Below are 26,943 nucleotides of genomic sequence, written 5' to 3' on the forward strand. Positions count from 1 at the left end.
AATTTTTAAAAATAGCATCCATTTTTTTCTATCGAATTTATTTGCTGTTTTTATTGAAAACTATTTTCTCCCGGATTTTTGATAAAATTTTCCATAAAGGGCCGTGCATCTCACGTTCGTATATAACAAAAAAATTTTGTTGTAGATTTCGGTGTGCTAAAAACGAATCTGTAAACCATTTCCGTCGCAAAAAAATAGTTTTTATGATATGAAGAAATTACTTTTTTGAAAAGTAGGCGATCACTTTTCCATGTAAATTTAACTTAAAATAAGCACCCACTTTCTAGCCACCTGAGAGAGGGGGGGATTTTTTCCCATGTTTATTGGCTAAACAGCATTCGTTTATGCTCACGCGTAGCATAAACGATGGCTACGGCTGTGAAATGGAAAATAGTCCCAGAGTTCAGGGATTATTACCATGCAAAAGAAATCAAACAAAAAACTTTTTAGCCAAGAAACACACAGAAAAATGCCCCTCTCTCAGGTGGTCAGAAAGTGGGTGTTCATTCTAAGTTAAATTTACATTGAAAAGTGATCACCCACCTTTCGAAAAAGTAATTTCTTCATATCATGAAACCTTTCTTTTTACGACGGAAACGGTTTGCAGATTTGTTTTTAGTACACCGAAATCTACAATAAAATTTTTTCGTTATATACGAACATGAGACGGGCCTTAAAGTAAAATAATACCGGATTTTTTGGGCAGATTTGCCATTTAGTTGTACAAATATCCTCAAACCAGATAATCACTAAAAGGGACTCTTAAAAGTCGTCACCTGTATCGAGCAAAAGTTTAAAACCACTGATTATATGTGAGCCTACGTCACAGTAACATATATTGAGTGAGTTCCTAACAGTATTTTGTATAGTTTTTTATTTTAAACTCATTTTCCCAAAATTTCCCCAAACTTAACGTGTCTGATACAGTCTGCCGCCATTTGTATTTTTCAGATATACCAATAAACACTGCATGTTTTTGAACCGATTGAACATTATACATTACATAAAAACACTACAATCTTATCCAGTTAGGTAGAACATTTACTTTTCTTGCCTTTGATAACATTTATTTGTTATATATTTATTTTTTGACAACTTCTTTGTATCTGTATTTAGTAATACAAACCCTTTTCATTTAATGTAACGTTTAGTCGGCTCGAAAAACAGTGTTTATCGGTGTATTTGAAAGATACAAATGGTGGTGGACACTGTTGATTACGTTAAGTTTGAGAAAGTGAGTTAAAACTAAAAAAACTATACAAAATACTGTCTCAAACCCACCGATTATGTCAGCCTATGTCATGGTAACATATATTCGGTGGGTTTGTACACTGTATTGTATAGTTTTTAGTTTTCAACTTACTTTCCCAAACTTAACGTATTCAACAGAGTCTGCAACCATTTCTGTTTTCGAGCCGATTAAACATTTTACATTACATAAAAACACTAAACAATTATCCAGTTAGGTAGAAACATGACTTACCTTACTTTTGCTTTCATTTATTTGTTTTTGGGCAACTTTTTCGAATTTGTGTATAGTACCCCCCCCCCACCCCCATCACTCAAATATCAATTACTAACTCACATTTTTGTATACAGAAAAAAAAAAAAAACATTTAGCGTTTCAACATTTTTACTACGTTCAGATTTATCCACTGATTGTTGGTCGAGCCCAAGCCATGATTGACGGTAATCCAGAGGATCAGGATCCAATTCTGCAAGAGTAACATATTTTTTCATTTTCGCCTTTTTTTTTTTTTTTTAACTTTTTGGAGTGGATTGCTGTACTAAGAATATAAGAAACATGCATTTTCTCTTTTTATTAGCATTTTCCATTACACCAAATTGAGCCACAGCAATGCGTGGCAGGGTACAGCTAGTGTGCGTGTGTGTGTATATATATATATATATATATATATATATATATATATATATATATATGGTGGACTATCCCGTATGTATATGGTAGACTCTCCCGTCAATTTCGACATATGAGCTTCTGTGACAACTGTATGTGAATGACTATAATGCTTCTACTCTTCAGTTGAGCATATTGGTAAGTGATAAATGATATATCATTGCCGTATTAAGCGATGCTCTTTGTGTAAACAAAGTAAGCTTAGGTATTCGGACGATGTCAAAACATCGTTAATTCACTGCTTGCACAGCAGCTGCTGATTGGCGTAGTGATTCAAAACCTTGACTGTCATACGCACGGTCGGATTTTGATCCTTGCTTGAGGTAGTTGCCTATCTAGTCGCACTGATGAGCTGTGATACAGCGAAACAGTACTTTATATAAGAAGGAATTCTCACAGACATCAACTTATGATATACAAACACCAAATGCATTTTAAACACTGTTACGTACTTACGTTTCATGTCGAAATTAGTAAAAACTATATAAGAAATTACAAAAAATTATCGCATAGAAAAATAATTACAAGAAAAAAATAAAATTTATTGAATAATGCAGTTGTTACAATTTAGGAGTCAACAGATCAATTAAAAAGAAAATGTTGTTTTAAGCAAAAATAATATCACGTAATTAATAATCATGCTGAAAAGAGTAATATATCCCAAAATTATGAAAAATCATCAACTAAAAAGTTATTTATAGTTAAAAGTACTTTTTACGGAAAATTCCATTTTTCTTAGACGTTATAAAGGAGACAGTAGGAGTCTACACACAGGGGACGTAAATCTGAACGAATATTGTAGATTACTTGCTTATGGCTGCAATAGCAGTGTCAGAAACCGACATTAAAAATGCGTAATAAAAAATTGAATAATTCGACCTCCTATCTTTCCAAGCTTATAACTACTTGAAAAATGTAATTCAAACCCTAATTTTTTTTCAATTAAAGGAGCAAAGACCAAATTTTAAAAAAATAATAGGTTTAATAGCAAATTATGCAATATTTGTTTTTTTTAAATCGGTTTTCTTTAAAAAAGATTTGAAAAAAATCAACAAAATTTTACTTACTTTGATTATAAGAAATATATATTAATTCCAAAAAATCACTCACCTATAAAAATACTATTCAATGGGTACTTCCATTCTTCATTAGTAAGAATTTATCCATATTTATATTTTAAATTCCATGTATTTTTTAAATAAAATAATTTTTTTGAACAACTATTTGAAAAGGCCGCCATTACATAAGCATTTTTATGGTGTTAGCGAAACGGCGAACCGGTGCTTCTTCTTGTTTTTGAACTACGGATGAACAGAAGGACGTAAAAAACACACGTTTGCGTTAGCCCCTTGTGCGTGAAGAAATATGTGTCACCATAGGTGAAAAATAGTCAAATTTTACTTATAAGTTTTTGCCTTAAAAAAAAAAAAAATACCAGCCAAGGAATTTTTTTTTTTTTTTGTCAAAGAAATACATGAGTTTTTGATTTAATATTTTTTATTTCTTCTTTATGGAGAGAATTTTTTTTTTAATATCTAAAAAAAAAACCCAAAAAAATCCATTGAATGAAATAGAAATAATTGTAATTAAATGAAACTTTCTGTACAATATAAGAAGATTATAATATAAGGTTTCACTTAAAAAAAAAAAATTCAACATGGTTTAAAAAAAAAGGTTTTAAACTTTGGACTTTACAGGTAAATTTGCAAATAACTGTTTTTTTTTTGTTTTTTTTTGTTTTAAATTAGCTTATTTTATTTATTGATCTTTTATCTTCAATTTTTGATATATAAATTTGAGGTGAGAAAATTAATTATTTTCATTTTAATAGACATTTCAAAATGGGGGGGGGGATTTTTTTTTAAAAAAAAAACCTTGTCTAGAATATTATATTCGGTTTATTGGAAAGAGCATAAAATTTCACATTGAACCTGAAAATATCGTAAAAATTGAACCTAAAAAAAAATTTGATAGATTTTTAAAGTGAAAAAATTGAAAAAAAAATTAACTTAAAATTCATTACGTAAACAAAATTGGCTGTATGAAGGCGCACAGGCACTTTGTAAACACTGTTTTTTAAAAAAATAAAAAATAATATTCCTAGTTCGATCTGGAGCTTCCAATAAATGTCACGGTGCTTATTAATACTTCTGCTACAAACGGATGGATGAGCGCTTGAAAAAGCGGTGATTTTAGAACAGAAAATCCATTCACGTGATGCACTGCAGTGCGCGCACGAGAGAGAGAGAGAGAGAGAGAGAGAGAGAGAGAGAGAGAGAGAGCAATACAAATCATATGAGGTGTATCGCCAAGCACAAAATACTTCATCCAGTTATAAATGATTATACAATTTTTTTAATTAAAAAAAAAAAAAAAAAAAAAAAAAAAAGCAGGAACAACACACCAAACTAAACCGAAAAGAAATTAAGTCTTCGGATTAAGATTCAAGCGTAGTATCTGTTCTGATGCCACACTTAAGTTAATTCGTTCATTTGTCAATAGAATAAGGCATTTTTTTTTTTTTTTTTTTGCCTACTTCCAGAGTGCCCTTTTTTGGGGGGAGCTGTCCCCCACCCCCCGCACAATAAAAACGACATTACGTCACATTTTGCTTTCGTGGGGAAGAAAATAACTAGCAACAGAAAAGAAGTCACATTGGCAAGAATAAGAATGAACCATAACTCATTTGAGAGAAAACAAGACCAACCTATGTGTATGTATAACGCGTCAAACTCCACTTGTAAGAAAACACATTTGACGCCTCTACAGAATTGGGACGAAATTTCGGAAATCGTAAAACTGAATTTCACATGAAAACAATGGTATCTACATATTCCTCACATTTTTAAGATGATTATATCCAAAAATGACGAAAATCGATGAGGTAGAAAATTATTTATTAAAGAAAAAAAAAAAAAACTATAACTTATTAGAATTGATAAAAAAATCAGTTGAAACTTGTTTTTTTATCTGAAAACTCTGTTTATCGACTACAAAATCTCGTTCCAAGAGTGCAGAAGCGCCGAACTTCTTATATAATTTTATATCACTTTACTTTACTGGTCTCCATGAGAAAGTGTTTCACACAAAGTTTTCAACTGGTTTGGTGGCCACATCGCCCATCGTCAATTACCTGAAATGCTTCAAAGTGTATCCCATATTGATGGTTGGTTGGTTGTTTTTGTTTTACGGCATATCAACCCTTTTCAAGTTATTTAATGCCGAATCCAGTGATTTTGAAGAAAAAATTTTTTAATAGATTTTTTTTTTTTTTTTCAAGTCGGTTTCTATTTAACCCGTAGTTGGGACCCTAACAGGTACTACCACTCCGGGTCAGAGTGGACCTGGGAGCAATGGCAATTAAGGGGTGGCTCCACACTCCCCAAAGCCCGCAGCTGGGGCCTCACCATCAGATATAGTTTCAGGTCATATCCAGAACCATCCCATATTGATGTTGTTGGCTTAAAACCACATGCTAGGCTGGTTGAGACAAAAACAGGATCAGTTGATGCTTCTGGTAGGCGGCTCAAGCGAAATGGCAACGACAGGACAGGAAAAGTTGGAAGTCATTTATCTGCAAAGGTTATCAAAAGAGGTAGAGAGTACTAGAAATCTGGGGAGACTTCTTGTCACTCAGACTCCAGAATACGCCACAAATTGTTTTCAAAGAAAAATCTTTGATGATAGCCTGTGTTAGCTGAAATAATAGGGAAAACCCTTGAATGTGAACACTAATACACGAGCCACATGCACGGGCCAGACGAGCCAGAAACAAAACACGAAGCGGTACATGGAACTAAGAACAATGAAGCTGCATATCTATAAGCTCTCCATCCCCTTTCCCCTTATCCAATCACCCCCCCCCCACAAAAAAAAGGGAGAGAGTGCTAACCAGATCTCTGCTGAACAAATGCCAAGAGAACTGGTACCTTGGGGAGACTTATTGCCACTCAAACTCCAGTAGAGACCAATGGCTGCTGCTAGTGAGAAATCAATGGTAAGCGGCCGTTGTGATAATGCAAATTCATTTGCAAATGTTATCGAAAGAGGTGGAGAGTACTGGAAATCTGGGGAGACTTGTTGTCACTCAGTCTCCAGGGAACACCACAGGTTGTTCTCAAGGAGAGATCTTTTATGACCTGCATGAAAGCTCCTTGTGAGCCAATAATAATAAAGTATCACTAATAAGATACTCTGGACCGTTCATAGAACTGAAGCATCTCGATCAGAAAACTAGGAAACTTAGAACCATGCACAAACACCCGTATTGTCTTATAGTTTAAACTAGCATAGGTGCCTGGCTTGCCCGGGTGTTTGGAGGTGTAAAAAAAAAAAAAAAAAAAAAAAAAAGTAGTAGCAGGCAAGCAGGCTTGAACCTGTGACACAAATGCAAAAAAGAAAGTGAAAGAAAACGTGATTTCTTACCCCTACTCTATGACGCGACCGGAAGTGTAAATTGTTCAAATTTAATGTAGTCAATCAAAAAGATAACTTGCAGAAATAGCGTTGCTTTTAAATCACCAATGAAGGTCGTCTTTAATGTGGGAGAAAACCAGCCCCCCCCCTCAAAAAAAAGGGAGAACTCTAATAGTATCCAAATAAACAGTAATTGTCTCATTATGAATGGTTTCCCCTACATTCACCAAGGACCAATTACAGAACAGATACTATCCAGGCAAAGGCTGGGAGTTGGCGTTTGCATTTGAATAATTTCGCTTTATTTATACAAAAAAAGACAAACAGCCCACATGAAGGGACGGTGGAAAATTTTTAAAACTCGATCAAAAAAAAAAAAAAGATAGACACAATATCCATTTTTGAATCTTAAATATTACAAGTATAAGAAAACTTCTCCCGGAATCTAACCAGCCCGAGAACTCCAACACAAAAAACCTTTCGTGGACATACACAAATGTGAGTTGCCTTTTATATATTAGACTAGCAGGGGTGCCCGGCGTTGCCTGGGTGTTTGTAGGTGTTTATAAAAAAAAAAAAAAAGGGGGTGGAACCCCTACTGCGAACGAGAAAAAGAAGGTGAAAAAAGAGTTGGTAATCAACTTTGGGTCGGGTGACGAAAAAAAAAAAGAAGCTAGAGAAAGAGAGATCTTTCTCACTACCCATTATGCCATAGCGGATAGCGAAATGAACGAATTGGTAATTAAGTTAAGAATCACGCACTTAAATCTGGCTGTAGGCCAGTTAAACTTTCTGCTATATTTGTATCCCCACAATGTTGGGGAAAACCAGCTCCTCCCCCCCCAAAAAAAGGAGTAACTCGGGCAGTGTCCAAATGAATAGCAATTGTCTGATATGAAGGGTTTCCCCTCACATTGATCAAACCTGATTGCTTATAAAATGTCCCGGCCAGGAAGGTCAGGCGGATTCCTTTGCTTCAATCAGTTTCACTTTATTTATATGAGAAAGACAAACAAACACTGGAAACGAGGGATTTTTCTTAAAACTCGATCAAAATAAAGATAGAGACGATGTTCGTCTGCAAATCAGAGATATTATGAAATATAAGAAAACTTCTCCATAAATCTAACTGACATGAGAAACCTGACGAAAAAAGCCTTTCACGGACATACAAAAACGTGCGTGCTCATTTTGCCTTTCATATTATAGACTATCCTGGGTGCCCAGCCTTGCCCGTGTGTTTGGAGGTGTGTGTTGAGCAAAACAAAAAAAACCCAAAAAATGGTAGTAGGCAGGTAGGCTTGAACCCATATCGTGAAGGAGGAAAAGAATGTGAAAAAAAAAAAATATAACATGTTTGCTGTTGCGTCCATCGCCAAACTGGAAGTGACGTAGGTTTAAATTAAGGCTAGACAATCGAAAAGAGCGGATGACTTTCAAAAATATCCGTGAAAAGAACGACCCCTCCCTATAGAAAAGTGTCCGGTTGAGGGTGAAGGAATTAATGTTTTTGGCCTATTTTTCAATATTTGTTGTCCGAAGGGTTGAGCTTCAAAATGATACTGATCTCGTGAAAATCCGTCACCTTTGTCGGAAGTTTTAGGCAGGTATACAAACATACATACATTTAAACAGACAGGTGAATAGATGATAGTAAAACCTACTTCTTCAACATAACACCACTAATAGAAGTCCAGCAAAGAAAGAAAGAAAAACAAAAAAGAAAAAGTCATGAGTTAATTTATTTTCTTTTCGCAACGGGGGAGGGGGGTGCTATTCATCCAGAGAAGAGACAACACACAACAACCAAACAAAAACTTGAATGTTAAATTGCTAATTTTATTCACCCGAAAGATATTGGTACTTGATGCGTATGGCATACAGTTATAGTATTTGCACTTATGCAGTTGTTGCACAGCAAAGGTGTGGTTAGATTGTAGAAAGACAGAGAAATAAGTGGCCACGATTAGCATGCATCAGCTGTAAGGAAAAAGTGAGACTCGAACTTAGAACCTTGAGTACAAAGTGAGGATAATATCACCTCCTTTCTTCAGCATTATTTAAGAATACATACATCCAGTTATGATGAGAAAATGACATTCTTATATAATTTTATGACACTATCTACAAAAGTGTACAAAAGGATCCCTTAAGCATGGATAATAAAACGCATGTGAATGTACAAAATACTCGGCAAGATTATCAATTATATACATAACAGAGATTAAAATACAAAGAGGTATCTTCCAATAGGGATTACATATCATCATTACTGTTCATCACAGCCATGGTGCCCCTTAATAATATAAAAAGAAAGTGCCAAGTCGGATACAAGTTTACTAATACAGATTAAAGAATGAACCACCTAATGTACATGGACGACCTAAAACTTTTTGCAAGAACTAAAAAAGAACCAGAGATGCTAATAAACAAGACCAGAATCTTCAGTCAGGATATCCAAATGGGATTTGGTATAGAAAAATGTGCACTGCTAGTTATGAAAATGGAAGGCATGGATCGACTATAAGAAAGCGTATGACAGGATCCCTCAAGCATGGATCATAGAATGCCTGAGAATGTACAAAGTACCAGGCAAGATTATCAATTCGATCGAAAATGCAACGAGAACATGGAGATTTGAACTGACAGCTGATGGATAACACATAACTTAAATTAAAATACAAGGAAGTATCTTCCAAGGGTATTCCTTGTTACCCCTGCTGTTCATATGGCACAACCATGTTAACACACTGGTTTTTGCCAGATCACCAAAGTTAAGCAACGATGAGCTTGGCCAGTACCAGATGGGTAACCATTTGGGAATGCTAGGCACTGTATGTACCGTGCTGAGATATAAAAATTCTTAGGTTGGTATCTTGTGGCATGTTTAATCTACTGGGAGAGATGCACCCCCAGTCTTCATTAAGACATGCATCTAGAAGAAAGAAAAAAACAAAAAAAAACTCTGATGTAAAACCTGAGGTCTACTATCCGCTCTGTATTGTTGCAGCCATTGCACCGACTGAGATTAGCAGTTGTACCAAAAATGTGTGGTTGGTTCTACACAAAGCCTTCACTACTATAAATAAATCATGTGCGGATTCCTGAACAATTTAATTGTTGTGGCAGATCTCATACATCGAAATCAACAAGAGTATCACATGCACTACTGTTCATCATAGCTGTAATGCCCCTTAACAATATACTAAGAAAATGCCAAGTCGGATACAAGTTCACTAATATAGATGAAATAATGAACTACCTAATGTACATGAACGATCTGAAACTTTTTGCAAGAACCAAAAAGGAAACAGAGACTAGTGATGGGACGATTCCAATATTTTTCCCAATTCAATTACCAATTCTGTACTAAATTCCAGATTCTAATACAATTACCGAATCTGATTCTTTATAATCTCTAAATATTTAACTATATAGTTGTATTTTTTCTCCGCTTACTGTAAAAACACACGTGTTAAATGTGCAGAACCTAAAAATATACTTGTGGATGTCAATCTATCGATTTTAGCTTCACTGGTCGTTTAAAATCAATAAACATTTATTATTTTATCATTATTACCAGCAATGGAAGATTTTGCTTTAAACAAAATAAAATTAAAAAAATTAATCAAAAAAATCGTTTTGGCATCAGAAAATAGGTACAATTTTTTCCGATTCCCGCAAATATGCCGATTGTTCAAATTCCCGATTCCGATAAATCGTCTGAACACTAATAGAGACGCTAATAAAACACAACCAGAATCTTCAGCCAAGATATCGAAATGCGTTTTGGTATCGAAAAGTGTGTACTGTAAGTTATGAAAAGAGGGAAAAACTGGAGACAATGGAAGACATGGAACTACCTAACCAAGCAAAGATGAAAGCACTAGGTGAACATGACATCTATAAATGTTTGAGAGTTTGAAAGCAGACACTATGAAAGCAACAAAAATGAAACAGAAAATTGAAAAAGAACAAACAAAAAAACTAAAAACTATATAGTACAAACCCAATAAAATGTATAAACACATGGGCAATGTCACTAGTTATTTTATAGGGTGGACTATAAGAAGAACTGAGACATCTCGATAAAAAGACTAGGAAACTTATGATCATGCACTGCACCCAAACAATGATGCTGACCAATTCTTTTTTTTTTTTTTTTTTTTTTTTTACACAGTGATCACCACTTATCAAGGCCCGGAAGCCACTCAGGGATAAGGGTTATTGCAAGTACATTACGTTAGTGAGGAGATTTGCTGAAGTGTTTACTTAAGGGGGCGGTTCATTAGGAATTTGTTAACATTGGACTTGAAGACATCCAAGTTGTAGTCCGGAGGGAAGCAGGCAGACGGAACAGAGTTCCACAGGTGTGCAGTTCTAAGAAAGAAGCTTTGTTCATGGAATCCGCGTTTTGATTTAGGCACAGATATAGAGTGGGAAATATGTGAAAAGGAAAGATGGAGGAAGAGGATTGACTTGTATAAAAGACTGTGTGAATTACACGGAAAAAAAGAATTAGAAAAAATACATAATGCAGAATACTGAAAGTATAATCATTGCAGCAAGAGACACTAAAAAAAAAAAAAATGAACAAGACAGAAAACAAAGAAGCAAGGGATAAAATGAGAAAAGAAAAATGAGAAGAGAAACAGCTACATGGACGATGCATAAGGATGACAAAAGATGAGACTAATGAAAATACTTGGACAGGGCTACGAAATCGAAACCTAAACAGAGAAAGTGAATCTGCACATGATAACATGATTAGAACAAATCACATCAAAACAAAGATCAACAAGACACAAGAAAACGACAAATGCAGACTCTGTGGACAAAGAGACGAAACAATAAGCCATATAAAAAGCAAATGCTGCAAACTATCCCAAAAAAGAATGTAAGAGTAGATACAATCAAGTGGGGAAGGCAGTACACTGGGAATTATACAGATAACTGCAGACAAATGATTATAAGCACAAATCGGCAGCAGCACTTGAAAACGAAAATCACAAAATCCTATGAGACATGGACGTACAAACAGATAAACCTATCCAAGTAAGAAGACCAGCTATCATAACACGTAATAAGAAGGAAAAGTCCTGCCAGATTGTAGATTACGTTGTTCCGGCAGACCACGGATTGAATATCGAGGAGACAGAGAAGCAAAGCAAATACACAGAGCTAGACAGAGAGCTGAAAGGGATGTGGAAGATGAAGAAAATATAACACTAATAATAGTAGGAACAATCCTGAAAAACTTTGAAAAAAAAGAATGGGAGAAATTGGAATCAGGGGGATGGCTGAAAAGGTACAGTGGATGACAATAGCGAAAACATCTGAAATATTAAGGAAAACTCTTGAATGCGAAGACTAGTAGACATGAGCTACAGGCGCTAATCGGACATATAGGAAACTGCTACAGAAGTAAAACACAAAGAAACACCGCATGGAATCAAGAAAACTGAAACTGTATAATTGTAAGTTACTCCCCCCCCTTAAAAAAAAAAAAAAAGAAAGTGTCGCCATCAACTGATATCATATCGAATCCAGAATATTGAAAATTGGAAAACAGTGGGTGATCGCTTTTTTGAAAGAATTGGGAGCATCCTACTAACCTGCTCCTGAGTTTTGTTTGTTTGTTTGTTTCTTTCTTTCTTCATTGTGGAGTAGCTAAGTGGTTAATGACACCTATTGACAACCTGGTTGTTCCAAGTTCGAATCCAGTGCGCTTCACAGAAACACTTGCACTTAGGATGTTGGCAACCTTTACATGTGCTCTCCTGTAAGTATCTGATGTCTTTCTAGGAAGATATCAGGGAAACCAATGCCAACAATCCAACCATTTGATTTGTATGAAATGAATGAAAAATCCTTTTATTTTGTGGTGTTTTTGTCCTCCATTTTTCCATCATTTTTTTTTATCAAATTGTAAATATTATTTTGTAAACAAAATCAAGTTAATTATGTTTTTTTTTTTTTCTTTGGAAAGAAGATATCCATAGAGTAAATGTGGTATTATGGTGACTGCTGATGTGAAAGTGATGGGTAAACGATTGTTGAATATGGAGACATGATAATGCTGATCAAATCCGAGGTATGCACACATGCACATTCCAGATTGAGTTTGATCTGCATTCTTGTGTCCCATAAAAATGACCAGAATTGTAATTATCACAAAAACAAAGAAATGTTTACATTCCAAGTCAGAAGTTACGAATTATGCAATGCAAAATAAAAAAAAGAAGAATGTAATATCTTAATATTTACATTCCTAGGAATGTCGATTGATATCCATATAAAAGATAACATAAATAATAGGGACAGAAAAAAATAGCAGACTGATAGCTGGCGAGTGTGACTGACATCTCTCAATCGTCGTGCCACACACCAACCAACTCTTGCAACTAACATCTCTCTTTTTATTAATGGACAAAAAGCTTAATTGTAAATAAAACTTTATATGTTGATAAACTCGTCTCTATGTTGATTTTGAGAATAACAACAAAAGAATTGTCAGGTGTATATATCATTTTAGCAAGCATTAGAAAGTGCAGCTGGAAAATTATATATACATTCAACGATGCAACAGATCCAGTCAAAATGCAAAAATAAACATATTTGTTTATTATATATTATTTTATTTTTGGAGAGAGAGAGAGAGAGAGAGAGAGAGAGAGAGAGAGAGAGAGAGAGCGAGAAGACAAAAGACCACCAGCTGCCGAGCATTGCCGTCACACACAAACAAAACCCTACAACTAAATGTCTCTTTCTTTGTCGATGGACAAAATGTTTAATTATAAATAAAACTTTATATGTTGATAAATTCGTTTCTGTGTTGATTTTGAGAATAATGACAAAAGAATTGTCAGGTGTATATATCATTTTAGCTCGCATTTGAAAAGTGCAAGCTAGAAAATTATATATACATTCAACAAGGCAAAACGATGAAATAATAAAAAGACAATACTTGAATGAATGGGTCAAAATGCTTCTAGTTAAGTATAGAATGGATAGAGGATGATGGTGGCTAAGTTGTTAATGGATAAACTGATGACTTGGGTGTACTAAGTTCAAATCCTGTTCATTCCACAGAAACGCTTTCACATAAAATGTTGGCAAGCCTTCATGATAACCTACCCAATACCTTTCTAGAAAGAATTCTCACTAGGAAGATATCGAGGTAACCATTGCCAACAATAAAATCATCTGATTAATTCATACAAGATGGATAAAAAAAAGAATTTTTTTGTCATCACATTTCCTAACCATTTTTCATCAAATTGTAAATACTATTTTGTAAACAAAATTAAATAAAATGTTTTTTTAAAATAAGATATCCAAAGAGTAAATGTGGTATTTTGGTGATTACTGAAGTGAAAGTAATAGGCAAATGATAAGATAATGAAAAAGACAATACTTGAGCGAATGGGTCACAAATGCTCCCAGTTAAGAGAAGTAGAATGGACAGAGGATGACCAACGAGTGACTAAAGTCAGGAACTGATGACTAGAGTGTACCAAGTTCGAATCCAGTATATTCCACAGAAAAACTTTCACTTATAATGTTGGCAACCTTCATGTGGTCCCTCTTGTAAGTATCAGATATCTTTCTAGAAAGAATTCTCATGAGAAAGATATCGGGGAAACCATTGCCAACAATAAAATCATCTGATTCATTCATACGAGATAAAAAATTATTTTTCTTTTGTCATCACATTCCCTAACCATTTTTTTTTTTTTATCAAATTGTAAATATTACTTTGTAAACAAAATTAAACGAAAAATTTTTGAAAAGAATATCTTTCGAGTAAATGCGGTATTTTGGTTACTGACGTGGGAATAATGAGCAAATGATGAAATAATAGAAGAGATAATACTTGGATGAACAGGTTAAAAATGCTTCTAGTTAAGAGTAGGATAGACAGAGGATAACCAACGAGTGAAGATGGTTAGATGGTTGAACTGACAATCTGGGTGTGCAAGCTCGAATTCAGTTCATTCTATAGAAACACTTTCACTTAAGAATATTGGCAACCTTCATGATATACAATTATCCACAATGTAGAAACTATGCATAAAAAGAATTAAGCATAATAGTTAAATGAAACCAACTACCCAATAAGAAACCATAAAAAAATGAATAATTAATAAATAAAAGTTCGTTTTTCAAAAGAATATGCCAATTAGTTAACCTTTACTTAGTAGCTCGCATATCTATGGCTGAGTATATTAAGAAGTTTGTTTTAATAATTTTTAAATAGAAAAAGTAGGCTTTTAATATCAATGTCAGTGCAATAAAAAAACTCAACTTTATATATAGACTAGTGGGGATGCTCGGCATTGCCCAGGTGGGTTTTTTTTGGGAGGGGGGGGGGTAAAAAGTGGTAGTGGGAGGATCAAAATAACAGTAGGCAGAGGTGTTAAAAAAAAAAGTGCTAGTAGACAGGCAGGTTCGAACCTGCAACGTGAAGGAGAAAAAAAAAGGTTAAAAAGAATGTGACGTCTTAGCCAATGTTTCCATCGCCTGACCGGAAGTTCGGAACGTTGAAATTTAGCGTAGTCAATCACAAAGAAGACGATAACTTGTTAAAATGTCAGCAAAAAAAAAAAAAAAAAAAAAAAAAAAAAGGGGACCCCTCCTTGTACAAAACTTCAGTTGAGAGCAAAAGAATGAATGATTTTGGCCAATTTTTTTTATATTTGTCGCCCAAGTTTCGAAACAATACCGAAATCGTCAGGATCTGTCGTCTGTGTCGAAAGTTTTTGCAAGACATCCAAACACACACACATTTTGCCCTTTATATATATAGATTGACATACAAGATGAAGTTCGTCATTAGGATTCCCAAGTTTAACAAGATGCACCTGAAGAAGGTCGAAAGTTACATCAACCAAAACATTGTGAGAATAACATTCAAGATAAGGGTGACGTTGGCTAAGTGGTTAACGATACAGACTGAAAACCTGGGTGTGCCAAGTTCAAATCCAGTTTGTTCCACAGAAACACTTTCACTTAAGGATGTTGACAACCTTCACGTAGCCATCCTGTAAGTACCTGATGTCTTTCTAGAAAAAGATCTAGGTTATCTTTATGATTAAAGTTTCCACTTCACTTCCGGTTTTAACTGAATTTTTACAGTATCTTTTATTTATTAAATTGTTAGGTGAAAGTACAGAATAGGTAAAAGAAGCCTCCTGCCATGTTAAGAATGGCTTTTCTAAATAATAGTGGAAACTTGAATCGTAAAGATAACCAAATTCTAATTAGACAGATATTGGGAAAACCAATGCCGAGAAATTTTTACTTTCTTTCCACCTTCACACCCACCTTTAAAATTGACGACTTTTGTAGGGTTTCGAATATGCTGAAAACGAATATCACATTTAAATTTTGTGCAGACAAGTAGTTTTCTGGATATTAAGACATTTTTTCCAATGTATGACTTAACATGGAGAGGAAGGGGGCGTTATGTAAGACGCATGCGCATTAGTACTTGTTCAGTTGGGAAAAAAAAAATCATGGCCACCAGTAGGATTACATTGGATGATAAATGTCTTAATATCTAGAAAACTAGTTGTGTGTGGGTTGAGCAAAAAAAAAAAAAAAAGTAGCAGGCAGGCAGGCTCGAACTCGTGACGCGAAGGCAGAAAAGAAAGTGGAGGTGTGTGTAAGGGTGTTAGTTGAGCAAAAAATAAAAAATAAATAAATAAAAATTAGGAGTAGTAAGAAGGCTCGAACGCGTAATGCACCAGAGGAAAAAGAGTTGAAGTTGGAAGATTTAGTGACCCCCCCGAGCCCCCCCCCCAAAGCCTTTGGCGGACATAAAAAAAATGCACACACACACACATTTTGGCTTTTATGTTATAGACTAGCACGGAGGATACCTGGCATTGCCCGGGTGTTTGGCGGTGTGTGTGTTGGTGGTGGGGGGGGGGGGTTAAATCAAAACAACCCTGCTTAAAAAAAAAAAAAAAAAACCTTGGCCAGGTGTTTGGAGGTGTGTGTGTTGGTGGGGGGGAGGGAGTAAATCAAAACAACCCTGCTTAAAAAAAAAAAAAACGTTGGCCAGGTGTTTGGAGGTGTAAAAGAAAAAAAAAAAGTTTTATTAGGAAAGTAGGCTTGAACCCCGAAGCCTTAACGCAAAGTTGGAAACGAAACGGGAAAAAACCCGAGACCTAACCATCTCAGCCACAAGGCTGAGATGGTTAGGTCTCGGGTTTTTTCATAAGTCGCGTGATGTTTGACCTAGTTTTGCGCTGCAAGTCAGTTTTTGTTTCACCCGCCCCATCATTTGCTTTTTTTATACTGAAAAGTGTAACGAAGATGCGGCGATCGAAAAATATCTTGAAAATAACGCGTAAAAGTCGGGCAAATTAAAGATAGCTGCTACCCCCATTCTTAAGTCGTAGATATTATGATTTAGCCAGTATATAAAAAGGTTTAAGAAGGAGTGAGCTGACCGAGAAGCCCAGCAAAAAAAGCCTTTGGCGGACATACATAAAAATGCACACACTAACACACACACACACACACATTTTTGCTTTTATAGATATAGATTATATTCTAACCTGAGTGCCCGGGTGTTTGGAGGTGTGTGTTGAGCAAAAAAAAAAAAAGTGGTAGTAGGAAGGCAGCTTGAACCTGTACTGTGAAGGAGGAAAAGAACAGGGAAAAAAACGTGACGTCTTTGCTGTTACGACCACCGGCTAACCTGAAGTGACTTAGGTTTAAATTAAGGCTAGACAATCAAAAAGAGGGGATGACTTTCGAAAATATCGGCAAAAAAAGCGACCCCTCCATGTTGAAAAGTACTCAGTTGAGGGTGAAAAAAAATCAATGTTTTTAGCCAATTTTTCGGTATTTGTTGTCTGAAGGGTTGAGCTTCAAAACGATACTGATCTTGTGAAAATCCGTCGCCTCTGTCGAAAGTTTTAGGCAGACATGCAAACATAACATACATACATACATACATACATTTATATATTGGTAGCTCAAATTTTCGACCCAAACCAATCAAAAAGCTTGCCCTATCTTGTTATAACCTTTATGTAAAATTTCAAATGTTTAGATCAGAAATTGTCTGAGTAATTTGGTAGAGAGCGCAGAGATCAAATTTTTTTAAACTTTGACCCCTATTATGACCCCTTAACATCTATTGTTTTGGGCTCAAATCAAGTTATTGAGAAATTTGGCGTGTGGCATACTTTTTAGCGTGCTGGCGCCCAAAAAAAGAATTACCGGTTAATATCTTATATGTTTTTAGATAGAGTGATGTCACTGATGTGGTTCCCGATTGATTAACAGTGTCTAACTCTGTCGGATATACACTCGAGAGTCAAAACAATAATAATATCCTCTTGTCATAGCCCTTATGATAACGTAGCAATGTCTTCTCTACTATTATATAAAAGGAACTTTGTCTGTGTGTCTAAGGGTTAGTTCCCAATGAACTCGAAAATGGCTGGACCGGTTTTGATGACATTTCAAACAAAGGTAATTTATGTGCCTGACAATGTTCTTAGATAGGTTTGTGTCGGAATGTCTTCAATAAATATCAATTATCGAAATAATCCGATGAGAGAAGGAACAGCAATTTTGGCTAAAGTTAACACAAGCAGAAAGACCCAGCATATAGTATCAACAGTAGGTTCTTTGATATGACAGAAGCGCGTTCAAAATGAATGTTTCTAAAGCACAATTTCTCAATGATACTTGACATTTTCTTTTAAACTTAAATTCAAGCCATTATCACCGTCCAAGAAAAAAGGCCAGGCATATAAAATCAACAGTAGGTTCTTTGGTATGACAAGGGCGCGTTCGAAATGAATGGTTCCGTTTAGTGCAAAATTGAACCATGATACTTGACCTTTGCATTTTAGACTTTAATTCAAGCCATTACATAGTAAAAATAATTTTATTAAATAAACAGTAGGTTCTCTACAGCACAATGTAGACTACAATGTAGATTAAGTCACTGTGAGGAGGCATGGTAAGCTTCTTCCCGGTGCACCGCAATGGGTTTCCAACTAGAGCAGGCAATCGATCGATTTGATTGAAAAATAGACGATTTCACCGGAAATAAAAAATATGGGCGTGTGAAACATTCGTTGATCATCATTCTATCCTGGGCAACGTCGGGTCTCACTGCAAGTATTTAACCTATTGTGACATGACAATTAGATAGGTAATATTGTTTATTGTTGAAATTGATAAAAACAATAAATAGTTTATTTATTTTATTTAATGAAAACTCATTTTCTCGACTGTCGGGTTTCACTACAATAACGAAGAAGAACAGAAAAATCTTTCTGATTTACGTACTCATCATGGAACGAAGATGTCATATTTCAAAAATTAGGTAAATTGATGAGGTAATTTTATTTTTAACTAATAATTTTATGAGGAGCAAAAAGGGGGTGTCTCGTGTCGCCATCTTGACAAAAAATAGAAAACAAAATAACAAGGGCAGATAAATCTATAATAATTCAAATTTACGAGATCAGCCTTGTAATGCTACCGAATTCACATTACTCGTTTCAAATCGTTTAAAAAATGATTTTCGGGTTTGTATTATTATACACAGAGGTACAAAAAAGTTGTCCAACCCCCCCGCCAAAAAAAAACAAAAAACAAATATTTAACAAAGGCAATATAAGTTAATTTTATACCTAACTTAATAAGTTTTTAGTTTTTTTTATTCAATGTAAAATACTTATTCGATTCGAAAAACAAGTAATACTGAACGCTGCCGGAGAACAAGTAAAGATGGCCGCAGTGTCTTAGAAGTCTCGACAAAGTCTTGAAAATAAGAAATAAAACAAAATGGTGGTAGAAACTCACCCAATAAATGTTACCGTGACATTTATTGGGTGGGTTTTTATCACCATTTTGTTTTATTTCTTATTTTGAAGTCATTATCAAGTCTTCAAAGACATCGCAGCCATTTTTTCTTGTTCTTTCGGCAGCGTTCAACATTACTAGTTTTTCGAACCAAATAAACATTTTACATTAAATAAAAACAGTTAGGTAGAAAATTAACTTATATTGCCTTTGGTAACATTTATTTGTTATATATTTGTTTCTTTTTTGACAATTTTTGCGTACCTCTTTTCTATATAAAACAAAACTATTTACGTGATTTTTGGAATATGACATTCCGTTTCATGATTACGTACATCATAAAGATTTCTCTGTATTTTTTAAAAATTAGTTTGAATTCTGAATAAGAACCCTTTTTTTTTTTTTTAATGGGTGCTAAATGAAAATTCACTTACTGATCCGCGCTATTTTTTAAATCGTATTTCCAAGTTTAATGATACGATTTTTTATTCAATTGTACAGAATAGGTACAAAAGACTCTCCCCTCCCAATGTTAAGAATGGCTTTTTAAATAATAACGTTATTATTTCAGCAAAGATCAATAAGTGCACTGCAGTAGTGGTGCACTGCATGACTGAGTACCTTTTAATGTGTATATTCTTAAAAATTTAGCGCTGTAGGTTTTTATTTTCGCAGAAATCGAATCGTCGAATATTACTATTTTTTTAATCTGGAAAGAGTCGTGTTTGGAGTCAGTGTTTATTTTAAACGAATCAAAACGCATCGTCGGTCGCTTGGTCAACGTTTCGGGTTGATCCGTTGCGGTTAAGTGATTAGGAAATTACAACGCGCGGGGATTTCAGAATAATTCTCGCTGTTATCTACGGAGAGAAAATAAGAGGATTTTTTTTTTTTTTTTTACCTTAAAAATCAGAGAAGTCCCGTTTCAAGATTGTATGTTTGTCGCAGTGTTTGTAGTTGCGGTGTTTGCTCCTTCAGTCAATTCTGCGTTAAATGTTAGACGAAACAAGAGCGACGAGAATCCATCTTCACTTGCCTTTTTTTTTTTCGCGCAGTTGCTAGAAGCTGACTGACTGACTGAGTGACTCTCCCTCTCTCTCAACACTCTTTTGTTGATCCTCTATCTATCTCTTTTTCCCCCTTTCTCTTGTTAACCAAACATTACACCCATTGTCTCTCTCTCTCTTTTTCGCTCCCCTCTTCCTCTCTTGTTAAGCACACATTACATACTCTCTCTCTCCCTTCTGAACCACGCAACGTCGCAACTCTCTCTTTCTCTCCTTGCTCTTCTCTCTCATTTATTTCTCCCTCTGTCTTTCTCCTTAATCACGCACCCTTTTTTTCTCAATTTCTTCTCCCTCCTCCACTTTCTACATCTCTCTCTCTCTCTCTCTCTCTCTCTCTCTCTCTCTCTCTCTCTCTCTCTCTACTCCCCCCTCTCTGTCTTTAACCACGCATCATCACACACATGTAGCGGAGGTGGTAGAAAGAGCGAAGAGCAAAGAATATAAAAAGAATACAAACTGGAGTTATCGAGGTTAAGTGGCGTCATGCCGGCGAGCCGGGTTCGAATTCTATTAGGCTTAACATTCACTTTTAAAAAATTATATCTAAATATTAATACGATAGCGTGTGTGTTATTTTCTGTGTCACGCTTACATCCGGGTCGTTTAATTGTTATGTACTTCCATTTCTTGTAATAAATAATTTTATCAAGAATTCTTCATTAGGCCTAAGTTTCGGTTTCTATTATAACTAATGGCACTCCAATAATCCATTTTTTTAAAATAATTTTATCAAGAATTCTTCATAAGTTTTGGTTTCGGTTATAGCTGAAGGAACTAAAGTGTTATATATATATATATATATATATATATATATATATATATATATATATATATATATATATATATATATATATATACTAGACTACCCGTGACCCGTTGGGTCAGTATGCTATATTAGCTATGGAATTCATGTATGAACGTGACACTTGTGACGTGAAGAAAATAGTTTTTTTTTTGACATAACAGAAACATTTCTATGATAGAAATGTTTCTGTTATGTTAAAATGAAAAATCTCTTATGTCAAGATATTAAAATGAAAAATCCGTTATGTCAAAATATTAAAATGAAAAATCACAGACGGATCACTCAAACATGAAAAAAAAATCCTCCCTATTTTGATCTATTATCTTACACAAGTAAAGTTGCCTATTTTTCCGAATAATTGCTCAAAAATCGAAAATTAAACATGATTTTCCTATGAATCGAATGCCGACAAAAGTCATATAGCAGCAAAAACGCACATGAACCTACCGATGAGAAATATAAGAATGAAAAACCCATATTGGAATCCTTCAACCAAGTTATAGAAACTTAAAATCTAAAAAAAATAAATAAATAATTAATAAAACCTGAAGCAAAAAAATAAAACCTAAATAAATAAAATAAAATAAAACTAATACTGAAACAGATTAGTAAATGTGTCAACAAATTCACCGTTCTCACACAACTATTTTGTATCTAGAAATGTAAACAAAAAAATAAAAAAAGGAAGGAAGGAAGAAAAAGGGACGGATACAGAGTAGTAGTAGTAGTAATAGTAGTCTTGGCTTTACTACAATTGTTCTTATGTTTGTCAACGGGTTAAAGTTGTTTAGTTGTAAGAAAATAGCGACAGTACAGTTGTAATAAAGAATAGTTGCAAAACACCCCCACTCTTCCCATATTAAATAATAATTTCGAAATAATAACGTCAATATTTCAGTACGTAGGTCAAAATCTGCAAAAGAAGCGATTTGTGTTTATTTGTTTACGTTGTTATGGGTTAATGTTTATGCGCGCATGCGCAACCGGATATCGTAAACCGGAAAGTGGGTTACATCACTCGTTACAAGGTCATTTGAGTTTTATAATTATATATATTGTAAGAAATTATTTCTCACATCCCAATTTCCTCCCGGCAAAAGCAAAAGAATCCACAAATACAAAAGCTATATTTTTTTAAACTCAAAATTTATTCACAAGTAACAGCAATGAACGTTTATTGGTTCTGGTATTGTCCGTTTGCAAAACGGTGGCCCGATTTGCCTCCATACACCTGGAGCCATTAGTATGAATTCCTATTGTTGGAATGTTAGTTCATTGTTCCTCGGAAAGATCCATGAATGTTCATGGTAAACTCGGTGGGAATGTTGGCGCCTATAATTAGGCATAATGTGAGCCGCTTAGGACTCAAGATGAATTGAGATAAGATCCAATATTTGGTAAATAAACATGCAGAACAGTTCTTGAATGTCATTCTTAATTTGGATAGATTCAGCAGGATAAGTTGTCTCTGCTTGTAGAGATGTGGTTCCTCGTTCACCAACGGTTTGGTGTTCATGAAGGAATTGTCTTAGCTCCCTCCAGTGGGAGCTGCTGGGTTTTGAGTCTATCCCAATGCCGAGTTCTGTGTAGACTAAAAACGAAAGCATGATACAAAAAGCGTGCCAAGCAAATCACCTGACACATTCAAATTTAAACCAATGTAGGCCGACCACTAATGCGTGGACGGCTGCACAAAAAGAAAGCTGGCGACTGTATATGGAATTTCTCACAATATATATATATAAGTAGGTTGTCGTTTGCTTGAAACATTGTTGAAGAAAATTATAAGGTGAAATTAAAGCCAAGAACAATGCGAGATTTTTTTTTTTTATATAGAGTAAAATTATTTCAACTCTAAACAACAAGCAAACGACAACCTACTTATATCCCTCAGTCTCGGCCAGACAGAGTTTGCACTCATGAAGAACACTCTTCCGCTGTCTTCTCTTGAAAAAGGACTAATAAGTCCGAAATATATTGAGATTTATAACACCATTGGATACAACAGGAAAAAAAAAAAAAAAACTACCGTTGTTTAGAGTTGAAATAATTTTACTCTATATAAAAAAAAAATCTCGCATTGTTCTTGGCTTTAATTTCACCTTATAATATATATATATATCATAATTTAGGAATTTAAAATTTGTGATTTGAAAAAGTTAAATTTCAAATATGGAAATTTTATTGCATGCAAGACAAAGAATACAGTATAGTAAAATATATTTCCTTAACCCATGAGTTTTCGATGTTTATACATCTCCTCAGAGGAAAAATATTAGCAAATATTATAAAAGGTTTCCACCTAATTTGCTAAAGGTAATAAACATAGAAAATTAAATGAAATGTTTTTAAAGTTTTTAAATCATTTTAGCTACATAGAATAAGGGAATTGGATATTGATGCAGCAAAAAAAAAAAAAAGAAAAAAAAAAAAAGAAAAAAAAAAAAGAAAAAAAAAAAAAAAAGGATATCGAACTTCATATCAAAAGTGTAAGCTAAATCCTGTAATGGAAGTTCTTGGTATTCGGCAGGTAAAAAGATCCAACGCGTATTGTAATAAATTCAAGGAAGCTGGTGACAATCCAATACATACATATTTCCACAGTTTTTTTTTTTTAGTTTGATTGATATCCGGCAAATCTTTGATTATATCAATCCGGTAAAAAAAATTTTCTTCCTTTCTTTTCTTCTTTTTTTCTCCCTTTCTTTAACATTACTAGGCCTTTTCTTTTTTAACATTACATTACATATATAAATAAGTTTGGGATTTGGTTTCGATTCAAGCTGATGAACCCAAGTAGTATAGATATTTTTTTTTTTTTTTTTTTTTTTGAAATCGCAACTTTATAATATATAAAAATCGATAGAACATTAACTCTATAATAATATATACAAAATCTGCGAGAATTAAAATATCATATTTAAGGGTATCTTATGACCTGGTTACGCCGGGCGTCCCTGCTAGCTTGGATAAATATTTTTGCAGTTTTAACAAAATAGCTACAATAATATCAGAGCGTCTCAATTTACGCTGAATATTTACAGAATGCCAACATCAATATATTACATATGAATGAGTTCCCTGTGGAATTTCCACAGATCCCGCGAGTTAAAAAATATTTTAATTATGAAAAGCGATGCTTGTTAAGATAAGAGTCGACAGATCGATAGTTTTAAAAATGTCGTTTTAAGCAAAAACAACATTACTTAATTGTCATGTCGAAAATAGTAATATATCCAAAAATTGTGAGAAATTCCAGTTACAATGCCATTTTCATTTTTTAAGCCGCCTATACACATTTCTTGCAGACAGCCTGTGATTGGTTAATTTGTATGGGCCAAGATAGTTACTTGGGCCTTTTTGTAAACATCCATTTTGTTTTTTAGTCTATGAAAATCTCCGGCAAGAGCGAGACTCACCAAAAGTCGTCTCCGAGAAGAATGCCTTATCGAGAATGGAGCTGCAACAACTTCTTCATATTTATATCACCTAAATGTTTGGTGAAAAAGGACTTGAAATCTCTACAAGCAGAGACACCTTTATATTGTGCCGAAGATATCCCAATTAGAGGATGGTGTCATTTGAACATTTTAATCATGTTCATATCACGTAAATGTTTTAACTTTTCTTAATTCAATTAGGGTCCCAAGGGACTCGATTTATGCCTAATTAAAGGCACCAGAACTCTTGCCGAGAACACCATGAATTATCATGAACCTTTTTGAAGGAAAACCACGCTACTACTCCTACAAAGGGAGTTAACTACTGACTCCCAATTTGGGAGGCAAAACTGACCCACCGTTTTGCAAGGACTGTACCCGGACCAATTAACTTTCTTTGATGTTATAACTGAATAAATTTGAGTTTAAAGGTATGGTTTTATAATTATGGAATTATTTTTGCCTCAGCCAGGGAGTATTGAGTTTGTGAGATGAATTTCTCACAAAATTACGAAAATCCATCGAATAGAAAATTATTCATAGTTAAAAGTAATTTTTACAGAAAATTGGGGGAAACGGCATTTTCCCTATATATGAACACGTTGAAGATTGAGAATACAGGGGACATACTTATCTCCCTTTTCGTAACTTTAATGGGTGATGTTTTGTTTTAGCCGATAGTGATAGACTTTTTTTTTGTTTTTACTAAAAACACAAAAACAGCTGTTCTACTTAATGAACTTTCGTAATTTTTGGATATATTTCTATTTTCGACACGACGATTAAGTAAGTACTGTTGCTTGGACTTAAAAGCACATATTTAAAAAATCGATCTGTCGACTTTATCTGAACAAGCACCTGAAAAACGGTTATTCAGAATTTTAAAATGATTTTTTTTTCAATTATTTTAGTAAAATAGAACAATATTCTATTTTACTAAAATAATTGAAAAAAAAAATCATTTTTTTCTTGCAATTACTTCAATGATTTGTTTAAGAAAAATTACAATTTCGTTGCATTTTACATTTTTTTGTTTTGTTATTAATCTTATAAACTTTTGTTACATTAAATGAAGTGCAAAAAAAGTCGTTTTTCTTACAAGTCTTAGTAAAATAGAGTTATCTCCCTTCCTTATAACCTGAAAAAAAAATGTGTAAGTAATTTAATGGGCGTTTTTTCTTTGTTTTTTTTTTCTTCCTGTTTACCCACAACTTGTTGAGACATTTTTTTTTACGGACCATTTTTTTTTTTATTTGTTTCAGTGCACACTTATTATGTCGTTAAAATATTTTGATTGATTTTTTTTTTACTCACTATTTTAGAATGGGGATCACTTTCCTATACAAATTAAACATAAAATGATCACCCATTTTTTGACCATAACCAATTTCAGAAAACTTTACCTTCACATTCTCCACCTGCCCCGTGGCAGTTGCCATTGGTTCGCTACAGATAACCTGTCAACCAGTCCTCTCCTGTCCTCTACGTGTTTGAACACCTTGCTCAGTTTCAATCTTGTCCATTCCGTGATGTTGTCTTCCCATCTCTTCTGTCTTCCTCTCTTTCTTCCTCCTCTAACTAGTCCATGGAGCACTGTCTTAGCGAGCCTCTCTCCTTTTGCTATGTGGTCGAACCATTTTAGTTTGCACCTCCTGATTGTGATGAGATGTTCATAAGACCAATCGCTTGTCTTATTCTGTTTTTGACTTCTCTTATTGGTTATGTGGTCTTTGTAAGAGATGCCAAGCAGTCTTCTGAAGCATCTCATTTCTGAGGCCTGAATCTGCTTCTCTAATTCTGTTGTAGGGAGGGAGAGAGAGAGAGATAGTGGAGGGAGAGAGAGATATAGTGGAGGGAGAAAGAGAGAGATAGTGGAGGGAGAGAGAGAGAGATAGTGGAGGGAGAGAGAGAGAGAGAGAGATAGTGGAGGGAGAGAGAGAGAGATAGCTTGATTACTTTGTCCTTCCAAATAATGTTCAACTTAACCAGTGTTGCAGTTGTCATTGCAATTCTGACTAATGCGTCAGAAACTATTGCTCCAAGGTATTTGAAATTCTTCACAGTTTCAAGCTTTTTTCCCGTCGGCAGTGATGTCAGTTTTGATTCCATTGTCATTATTTGTCATCAGTTTTATTTTGTTTGGGTTTGATTTCCATGCCATAAGTTGTGGAAGATCTGTATAGTTGCCTGATCAGGTTCTCCAGTTCTTGTTCTATGCCTGCAAATGTCAAGAACTAACTAAGCAGGACCTTTGATGCAAGGCTAGCGAGCATTACGAAGACCAAGTAGTTAGAGCTAGGCTTAGAAAAGTAGCTAACAAAGCTGTGAACTCTAACGCAAACATGCATAGGGAAACCTCGATGCATGGATTAGATAAGTATATATTGCAGGCATCAAGCACCCAGATGGATGTACCCAAGGTCAACTCGGGAGCACTGTGACGGATTTCGGGAACAT

The 26,943-nt window shown here is 34.5% G+C and overlaps 1 protein-coding gene across 1 annotated transcript in view; it reads right to left on the reverse strand.

The window, feature by feature from the left end:
• The window catches only part of LOC145267070 (uncharacterized), a 38,588-nt gene extending 18,055 nt beyond the window's left edge, over window positions 1–20,533 (reverse strand). The window contains exon 1 of the mRNA XM_080123027.1: window positions 20,076–20,533. The gene's annotated coding sequence lies outside the window, so the exon portion shown is untranslated. The remainder of the gene's footprint in view (window positions 1–20,075) is intronic.
• Between the last annotated feature and the right edge of the window lie 6,410 nt (window positions 20,534–26,943).

The sequence above is a fragment of the Euprymna scolopes genome, chromosome 42 (genome assembly GCF_053919585.1).
Source record: "Euprymna scolopes isolate OS-2025 chromosome 42, ASM5391958v1, whole genome shotgun sequence".
NCBI lineage: Eukaryota > Metazoa > Mollusca > Cephalopoda > Sepiida > Sepiolidae > Euprymna > Euprymna scolopes.